Here is an 8,651-nt window from a genome sequence, read left to right as displayed (position 1 = left end):
TCATGTGTTGGCCATCATATCATTGCATAAAACTTTGTGTTCGCGCCATTTCACAGGTTTGTTTGGGGTCATTGCTGCGATGTTTGGGAATTCAATAATAACATTTCAAGTTGCATATGAAAAAGGCTAAATATAGAAATCAAATGACCAGACAGTCTTATTATGATTGAGAGCACTCATTATCAAGTTGAGTATGAAAAAGGCTAAATACAGAAATCAATGAGGAGGCAATCTACCTCATAATAAGTTTTATTAAATGTGAAAAAGCCACTAATAATTTTATTGATTGAGGGGACACTTGAGAAATTGAGAGCACTCATTATCAAGTTGCATATGAAAAAGGCTAAATATAGAAATCAAATGACCAGACAATCTTATTATGATTGAGAGCACTCATTATCAAGTTGAGTATGAAAAAGGCTAAATACAGAAATCAATGAGGAGGCAATGTACCTCATAATAAGTTTTATTAAATGTGAAAAAGCCACTAATAATTTTATTCATTGAGGGGACACTTGAGAAATTGAGAGCACTCATTATCAAGTTGAGCATGAAAAAGGCTAAATAAGTGGACCGTTATCTAAAGGAACATCATTCAACTTGATAGCTCATGCTTCAACCATAATGCTTACAAAGCAATTTCTACCCATTGTATTCTGTAATAGCTAGTCAGTGAACCCCAAGACGGGCTGGAAACAGAGACTACTTCAGATATTCACACAATGAGTAAACTATTATATCATATACTAATTTACATTAGAACTTTGAAGTGAACATCTGAATCAGAGGGACCTAGGAATAAGTCATATTTTCTCATTTACATGATCCACATCCTTAATTAAATTAAAATGAAAAGTAAGGCCACTGAATGTGCAAGCCCCATTCTTGGGAGCAATTGGAGGGATGACATTGTTCGCTGGAAGTGAATGAGGGAGAAGTATAGCTTTGTCCACTCAAATCCCTCACAATCAGATGGAAACCCTGAGACAGATACTCTTGATCATCCCGTATTGAACATTCTTTCGATTTCTATATGTGGTTCCATATTAATATGTCTCGGTTCTTCTACTTAGTGGACAGTTCGCACCTCAATGGCTCAATGGCTAGACAGTTCGCACCTCAATGGCTCAATGGCTTTTCATGTGGTCAATAAATTTTGACATCAGATGTTAGGAGAGATGGGTTTGACACTCAACCCATTAATCTTTGGATGATCTTTTCTCTAAGAGCATTTTATACATTGTATTTTTTATGCCTTCGATCTCAACATTGAAGGCATCAAATTTGCAGCACTGTACAAAGCTCTAAACTCACTTATGGCTCCAATAAGTGGACCGTTATCTAAAGGAGCATCATTCAACTTGATAGCTCATGCTTCAACCATAATGCTTACAAAGCAATTTCTACCCATTGTATTCTGTAATAGCTAGTCAGTGAACCCTAAGACGGGCTGGAAATAGAGACTACTTCAGATATTCACACAATGAGTAAACTATTATATCATATACTAATTTACATTAGAACTTTGAAGTGAACAACTGAATCAGCGGGACCTAGGAATAAGTCATATTTGCTCATTTACATGATCCACGTCCTTAATTAAATTAAAATGAAAAGTCACTGATACAGTAAGGTTTTATCGTTGGAGCCCGAGAAGGGTTAGTTATTGAAATGCATTTTATGTATGAGAACATAATTCATTACTAAAAATATTTATTCTCTTATCTCTGTAACCATCAGTAACCGGTTTTGGAATCGACTGTAAAATGTGTGAACTCCTTCTTCTTTTTTTCAGAGAAAAAAGCATCACAGATTATATTGACAATATAAAAAACATCATAAGATACAAAAGGGTGGCATATGACAGCCACTGTCCGAGACATCTCGAGGAAAGGCAAATGTCAGAGGTCCGAAAACATATACATCAGGTTCAAGAAAATAGCAAAAAGCATTAAAATTAATAACCAGGAGTAACAAATTCCAGAAACGAACAAGACTTCTCTTCCTCCATAGTTAAATAACTGCAATGGTAGACTTATACTGCCCCATACATATGGCCATTAAAGAATTTGTTATCAGCGCAACCAAAAAAAACCCCAAATTTGCTTAAACTGTAAATATACTCAAATTAGTCAATTGTGAGCAGCATCAACATGGAAACAAAAAGGACTGTGTATACAGGATATCCATATTGCAAAACATATACATCAGGTTCAGGAAAATAGAAAAAACACCAAAATTAATAAGCAGGAGTAACAAATTCCAGAGACGAACGGGACTTCTCTTCCTCCATAGTTAAATAACTGCAATGGTAGCCCATACATATGGCCATTAAAGAATTTGTTATTTTCAGCGCAACCAAAAAAAACCCCAAATTTGCTTAAACTATAAATATACTCAAATCAGTCAATTGAGAGCAGCGTCAGCATGGAAACAAAAAGGACTGTGTATACAGGATATCCATATTGCAAAACATATACATCAGGTTCAGGAAAATAGCAAAAAGCACCAAAATTAATAACCAGGAGTAACAAATTCCAAAAACGAACAGGACTTCTCTTCCTCCATAGTTAAATAACTGCAATGGTAGACTTATACTGCCCCATACATATGGCCATTAAAGAATTTGTTATTTTCAGCGCAACCAAACAAACCCCAAATTTGCTTAAACTGTAAATATACTCAAATTAGTCAATTGAGAGCAGCGACAGAGGGTTTCGAGGCTTCATTTCAAATACAAAGAGTGAAGTTCCTGACAGAAGCTTTCACGGACGAGGAGAAGATAAGTTATGCAAGTCAATTGAGAGCAGCGACAGAGGGTTTCGAGGGTTCGTTTGGGGTCATTGCTGCGATGTTCGAGTTTCCCTTTGTCTTTCTGCTCGGGGGTCGAGGGCACGGGACGGCCGAGGAGCACGAGACGACCTTGGATAGCACCGAAAACAGCAAAAATAACAGCGAGGGCACGGGACAGCCGAGGATAGCACGGGACAGCCTAGGATAGCACCGAAAACAGCGAAAATAATAGCGAGGGCACCAGACGGCCGAGGATAGCATGGGACGGCCTAGGATAACAGCGAAAACAACGAAATTTCAGATAAACCCTAAACCTTCAACAACAAACAGCATCAAAATATCCCATAAACCCTAAACCCTCGGAAAAAAATCCTCCAAAAAATGCCATAAAATGCCATAAAAGTTTACAAAATATCCAAAAATAGAGATGCTTGTGTTGAAAAACACAGAGAATGCTGGTAGGATTAAAATCCTACCGGATACATGGTCGTCGACCTCCCCCACCTTCCCCGGAGCTCGCCAGACCTTCTCCACACCTGCAACGACCTTCTGCACACCTGCAACGAGAAGAAAAATATATATTAGGGAACAGAAAACCACAAAAACACCACCACAAAACAGCAAATTAACAGCAAAACACCATTTGACCTCGAGCTCAGTAAAACAGCGACCGACTCCTCCCCAAACAACAAAATCGTCGAATAAGACCAGCAACAGAGAAATGCTAAACAACTGGCATTCCAGAACGACCAAGAACTCCAGGCGGAAAAGCACAAGAAAAGCAGAAGCGTTGTGCCAACCACAAACCCTGAAACTCCAGCAAACATTCGCACCAGCACCTGCATACCAGGCGAAGCGCGCAGGTCCACAAACCCTGTCAACCGAACAAACGCCTCAAACAGCACACGAATAAACGACGAAGCGCGCAGGTTCCGGGGCCGTCCCGTGCCATCTTCGGCGGGGGGCTTCGCCCAACAACCGGCCCCGAGCAGAAAGACAAAGGGAAACTCATACATCGCAGCAATGACCCCAAACGAACCTGTGAAATGGCGCGAACACAAAGTTTTATGGGTTGATACGGTAGCCAACACATGGAGCTCCACGGTGGACAGGTGTCGTACCGGCTCCATGTGCTTTTACGCGTGGTTTTCTGACGTGGCGGGGAGGGCGCACATGTAATGGCGACCCTCCCCTATAATGTTAATCTATTTAATATGAAATTTGGGCACATCAAAGTTATTATTATTTATAATGGATGAAGAAAATGAAAACCATTAATATTTAGAGTAGATTTCATATTGCCATAATAATATAAAATCTTATTTTTGTGATGTTTAAATAAAAAGAGTAAATTGTTATTATATATTAAAATAATGTTTTTTTTTAATAAAGAATGAATATATTAGAGTAGAAAAACTTCAAAAGGATTTATGATAATATACTCACATGTAACCACAAAACCTCGAGTTGTTATGATCAAGATATTCATGATCATGTTAATTGTGCACCATATTGGTAATTTTTCTCACGTGGCATGCATGATATGCCACTACAACCATGTTCTTCAGGTTGTTTTGCAAATTAACTGAAGAGGAAGCAGTAGATGTTGAAGCTTTACTTTAACTAGGCCATAACTTTGTGGAAAAGTAATAGAAATTTTAGTAAGATTTTAAAAGATATTGACCAATATTTTTGGAAATTCAGATTATAGATTAAATTTCGATATTTTAAGTCTCAATTATTTTGATAATGTTGAATCCATTTCAAACCCTCTGAGCATTATAAAAAAAAAGAAAAAAAAGAAATTCACCTCATTCGCCATCTATGAAAAATTGTGGTGTCGGTACACAACTCCCTTGTTGAATTCATGATAAATTGTGGTGTCGGTACACAACTCCCTTGTTGAATTCATGATTCGGTGGTAGGCTGGGATGGAACTCTGAAAACCTAAATTGTGGTGTCGGTACACAACTCCCTTGTTGAATTCATGATTCGGTGGTAGGCTGGGATGGAACTCTGAAAACCGCAAGGTTCATTTCAATTTCATGAAACCTCCATAACTGATTCCATGTAATTGTATATTGGAATCAAAACTCCTCTTCATCCACAACCCACATTATACTATTTGCATGAAGAATCTACTAACCAAACTCCAGATTCATATGAAAATTCTTCCCACAGTCATTCGTTGCACACACCTCTTAGTCTTCGTCCTTTTTTTCTACCTTCGTCTAAATGGGGATCGTCAAACTATTTTTCCAGCTTCGTAACAAATGGTTGGTTTTTTTCACCATGCCCTAACGAATCGAATAGAATAGAAGTTCAGTGAAGCGTTTCAGATAAGATTTGCTTAACCCAAACTTCCGAGCCATCGGACAACTGATTTCATGTGCCATTTCCAGAAGATTACCTGAGACTGCAACTACAGTTTGCTTAGTGGAGAAATTTGCAATAGGCACAATTGTCTCTGGTTCGGAATCTTGTCTGGCAATGCCCTGCATGCAGCCCACTGGCACGAAGCTTCGCACCACTCATGCATGTCAATACAATTAACTTGTATTCCTTCAGTTCATTCGGAGGAGGGCCTCCCTGTTTTAATCGGTTCAGAAAAGATAAGACGCAGTTCAAACGTCCATCGAATCAAAGTTACATACGGAGAGAAGAGAAGAGTACTAACCTCCCAATGGCATACAAAGAATATGCTTACGCACAAAACCTTCCAATCTGCCATTCTTTTCCCCTGAAAACACAAGGTTTTATTTATTGAAATCGCCAAGGATTCTCACCTGCAATCAGGAATCGAATCCTTTCACAGAAAAGATAATTTGTCTTTCTTAATGGAACGAAAATCTTTAAATTGCAAATTTTTCGTAAGAGCTGAAAGCTCATCGCGTGAAAAGACTGGAAGCCAGAATGCCATGCTAGCTATTTTTTTTAGTTATTTATGGAAGGTTTAATACCTATTACATTCTTTGAACCTCAGGTAAAAGGGAATGATAATGTCAACCATCTCAGGTAAAAGGGAATGATAATGTCAACTATTTTATTTTAATTAAAGGTCTCAAATTAATTTTTTTAATTGTTAATGTTCTCATATTTTATGAATATTTTTAGAAATTAAATCTCTAACGTATACTTATTTATAGGTGTAATTTTTCACATAAATAAAATAAAATTGAGAATCTCAATTTTAAAATAGAAATATGCATAATACTTATGGGATTACTTGTAAATGGATTCCAAACACTTATGGGATTATTTGCAAATGGATTTTAAACATTAAAATTCCAGAGATTAGAGTTGGTGATGGGACTTGTTTTCATATTGCTTATATCCTCCTACACTGGGGTGTATGAGTGATGCCTCCAGAAATTTGAACACAAATGGAACTACATAATTCCTCAATAAAAAATTACCTAATTACAAAATTTAACATTCACATAAATTGCATTGTGACTACCATTGTGATGCATCAATGATATTTTTTTTGAAAAAATATATATATATATTCATTCATGAGTTATATTTACATCTTTTTCCTATCAGAATATCCCAGATAACAGCAGTATGTAGTATATCCTTAATACAGTAATGTCCCAATCCAGTCCGGTGTGCATACCTGTCTAAATATAGTAGAGCACAGGTATTTACCATATCATATTTGACAATATGTGGTTCTATATTGGGCCTGTTCATTGTTCTCAGTCATATTATATTAGAGAAATGTAAAGACATCGTTTAGCTCTACAGCTAATGATCAAGGTATATATTTGAACATTGGTGACGAGTATCCAGCACGATGTTGTGTTCAAGAGTCTCTTAGTCTAATTTTATGTAGACACTATTTAATTTAGGTCTCATCTTTCGGTTTTGCGTCATTTTCAATTTTTTTAGGGGTAAGAATTTTGCTTTTTTGGGATGAACAAAAACATTTCTGACTCATAAAATTGGAAATTTAACCACGAGTACGAAAGAAAAAAAGAAAAAACACAAAATTTCTTTCTGTATTGTCGTTGACATATTTGCAATCTTAGTATATCAAGCACTATGCACCCGTGATTTCACCGATTATCCAGGGACCCGCTCCAACGGTACCCCATTTCCTCACCGCACATAGCAACAATTCCCGTTTTTCAATCTCAACGGAACTCCACCTTCAATTCCACCCAGGGTTTCTATATCAGACGTTGCGTTCTACATACAAAAAACCCTTACAGACGATTTGGATCATTAACCCAATCCAAAAGACCAAATGGGTTCTTCATCATCGTACTAATTTTAACAGCAACGTGACCATGCCCGTTGTAAGGACTCAGATGGAAAACACACCCATAGGGGATATGGCAAGCATCAAACCTCAGTCTCTCCAACAGGCTTTACAACGCGACATCTCATCGTTTGCTGGAAGCCACTCAGTATTTCAGACTTCTACAGTCCGGTACTGCGCAGGGCATGAGTGGTGACCCATGTATGATCTGCAGCAAAACAAATATCTATCATCAATATTCCATGGATCTTACAGAACCCAACAGGCGCAAGCTGCAATATTCACTACTAATGGTAGAAAAGAGGGAATACCTAGCACTTGGTCTGCGCTGAGTCTCTTGGTGACGTCTCTGGATAGCATCCGGCGTATCAAGTCCTTGGCAGACTGAGATATTGACAGCCATCGATCAGCTGGGAAACGAAGGCGCCCATACAGGACTGCCTCAAATATATCCTGTGGTGTTTCTCCCGGAAAAGGGGCAACTCCACTCAGCATTATGTACAGGATCACCCCTGCGCTCCACACATCAACTTTCTCACCGTAATCCTTCCCTCCCAACACCTCCGGCGCTACGTAATACGGAGTACCCACAATTCCTTGCATTGATCCTTGCCCTGCATTCATTAATGTGAGAATTTCAACCGTGGGGTTCATCGATCCATACCCAACAATTTCATGGGCTTGTATGACAAGGAAAGGGGCAAAAACATAATAAACATACCTGGAGAGAAAAAGGAGGCCTGTCCAAAGTCTGCGAGCTTGATTTGATCGAGGAAATTTGAATTATCAACCAAGAGAATGTTGTCAGGCTTTATATCTCTGTGGGCGATTCCCATGGAGTGGCAGTAACTGATGGCCTCCATGAGCTTTTGCAGGATGGTGGCGGCCTCCTCTTCGGAAAATGGTACTGTATTATTCCTGCTAACGATTCGGTCGAATAGATCTCCCCCTGAGCACATCTCCATTACCAGATGCAGATGCTCATCATCCTCATAAACGTCATGAAGTGAAACTACAGTGGGGTGCCCTGAGAGATACTGCATGATCTTGATTTCGTTGTTGAGGCATTCTCTGTCCATGGAATCCTGCAGATCTGCTTTTGTTATGGTCTTGCAGGCGACCTGTTGACCACTTCGCTTGTTGAGGCATTTCCTGATCACCCCGAACCTGCCTCTGCCTATCATCTTCTCATGCATTTGCAATCGGTAGTTTTGAAGGAAAGCTTCCGTCATGTTGACTGGCGTTGTTTGTGTGTTCCTGGTTTGCTTGTCTACCAATACAACAAGATGGATGGATAGCTAGAGAGAGGCGGCTAAATCTGTCCGGGTTATTAAAAAAGCAACACGATGTGGAAGCGAGTTATGCGTTACAGGGTTTCAGGATTGTTTGCAAGAATATTCGTCTTATACCAGGCTGCAGGGCAGAGCAAATTGATGTAAGGCGGTAGATTCCAAATTTATTGGCGGAAGAGTTGGGATTTTGGGACGTGGTACTTGCTCGTGGGAGGAAATAGGGCAGTACATCGTGTATATATAGTATGTATATTATTATAAAATGTTTGGAAACAAAGGATGGAATATATTTTAATGCT

General features: G+C 38.8%; 1 pseudogene; it reads right to left on the bottom strand.

The window, feature by feature from the left end:
• Positions 1 to 7,221: 7,221 nt before the first annotated feature.
• Positions 7,222 to 8,447, bottom strand: LOC149227800 (phosphoenolpyruvate carboxylase kinase 1 pseudogene; annotated as a pseudogene).
• Positions 8,448 to 8,651: the final 204 nt, after the last annotated feature.

The sequence above is a fragment of the Pinus tabuliformis genome, chromosome J (assembly GCF_031772625.1).
Source record: "Pinus tabuliformis cultivar Carrire ecotype Pingquan chromosome J, CPIR1, whole genome shotgun sequence".
Classification (NCBI taxonomy): Eukaryota; Viridiplantae; Streptophyta; class Pinopsida; order Pinales; family Pinaceae; genus Pinus; species Pinus tabuliformis.
This window is presented reverse-complemented; position numbering and strand designations above follow the sequence as displayed.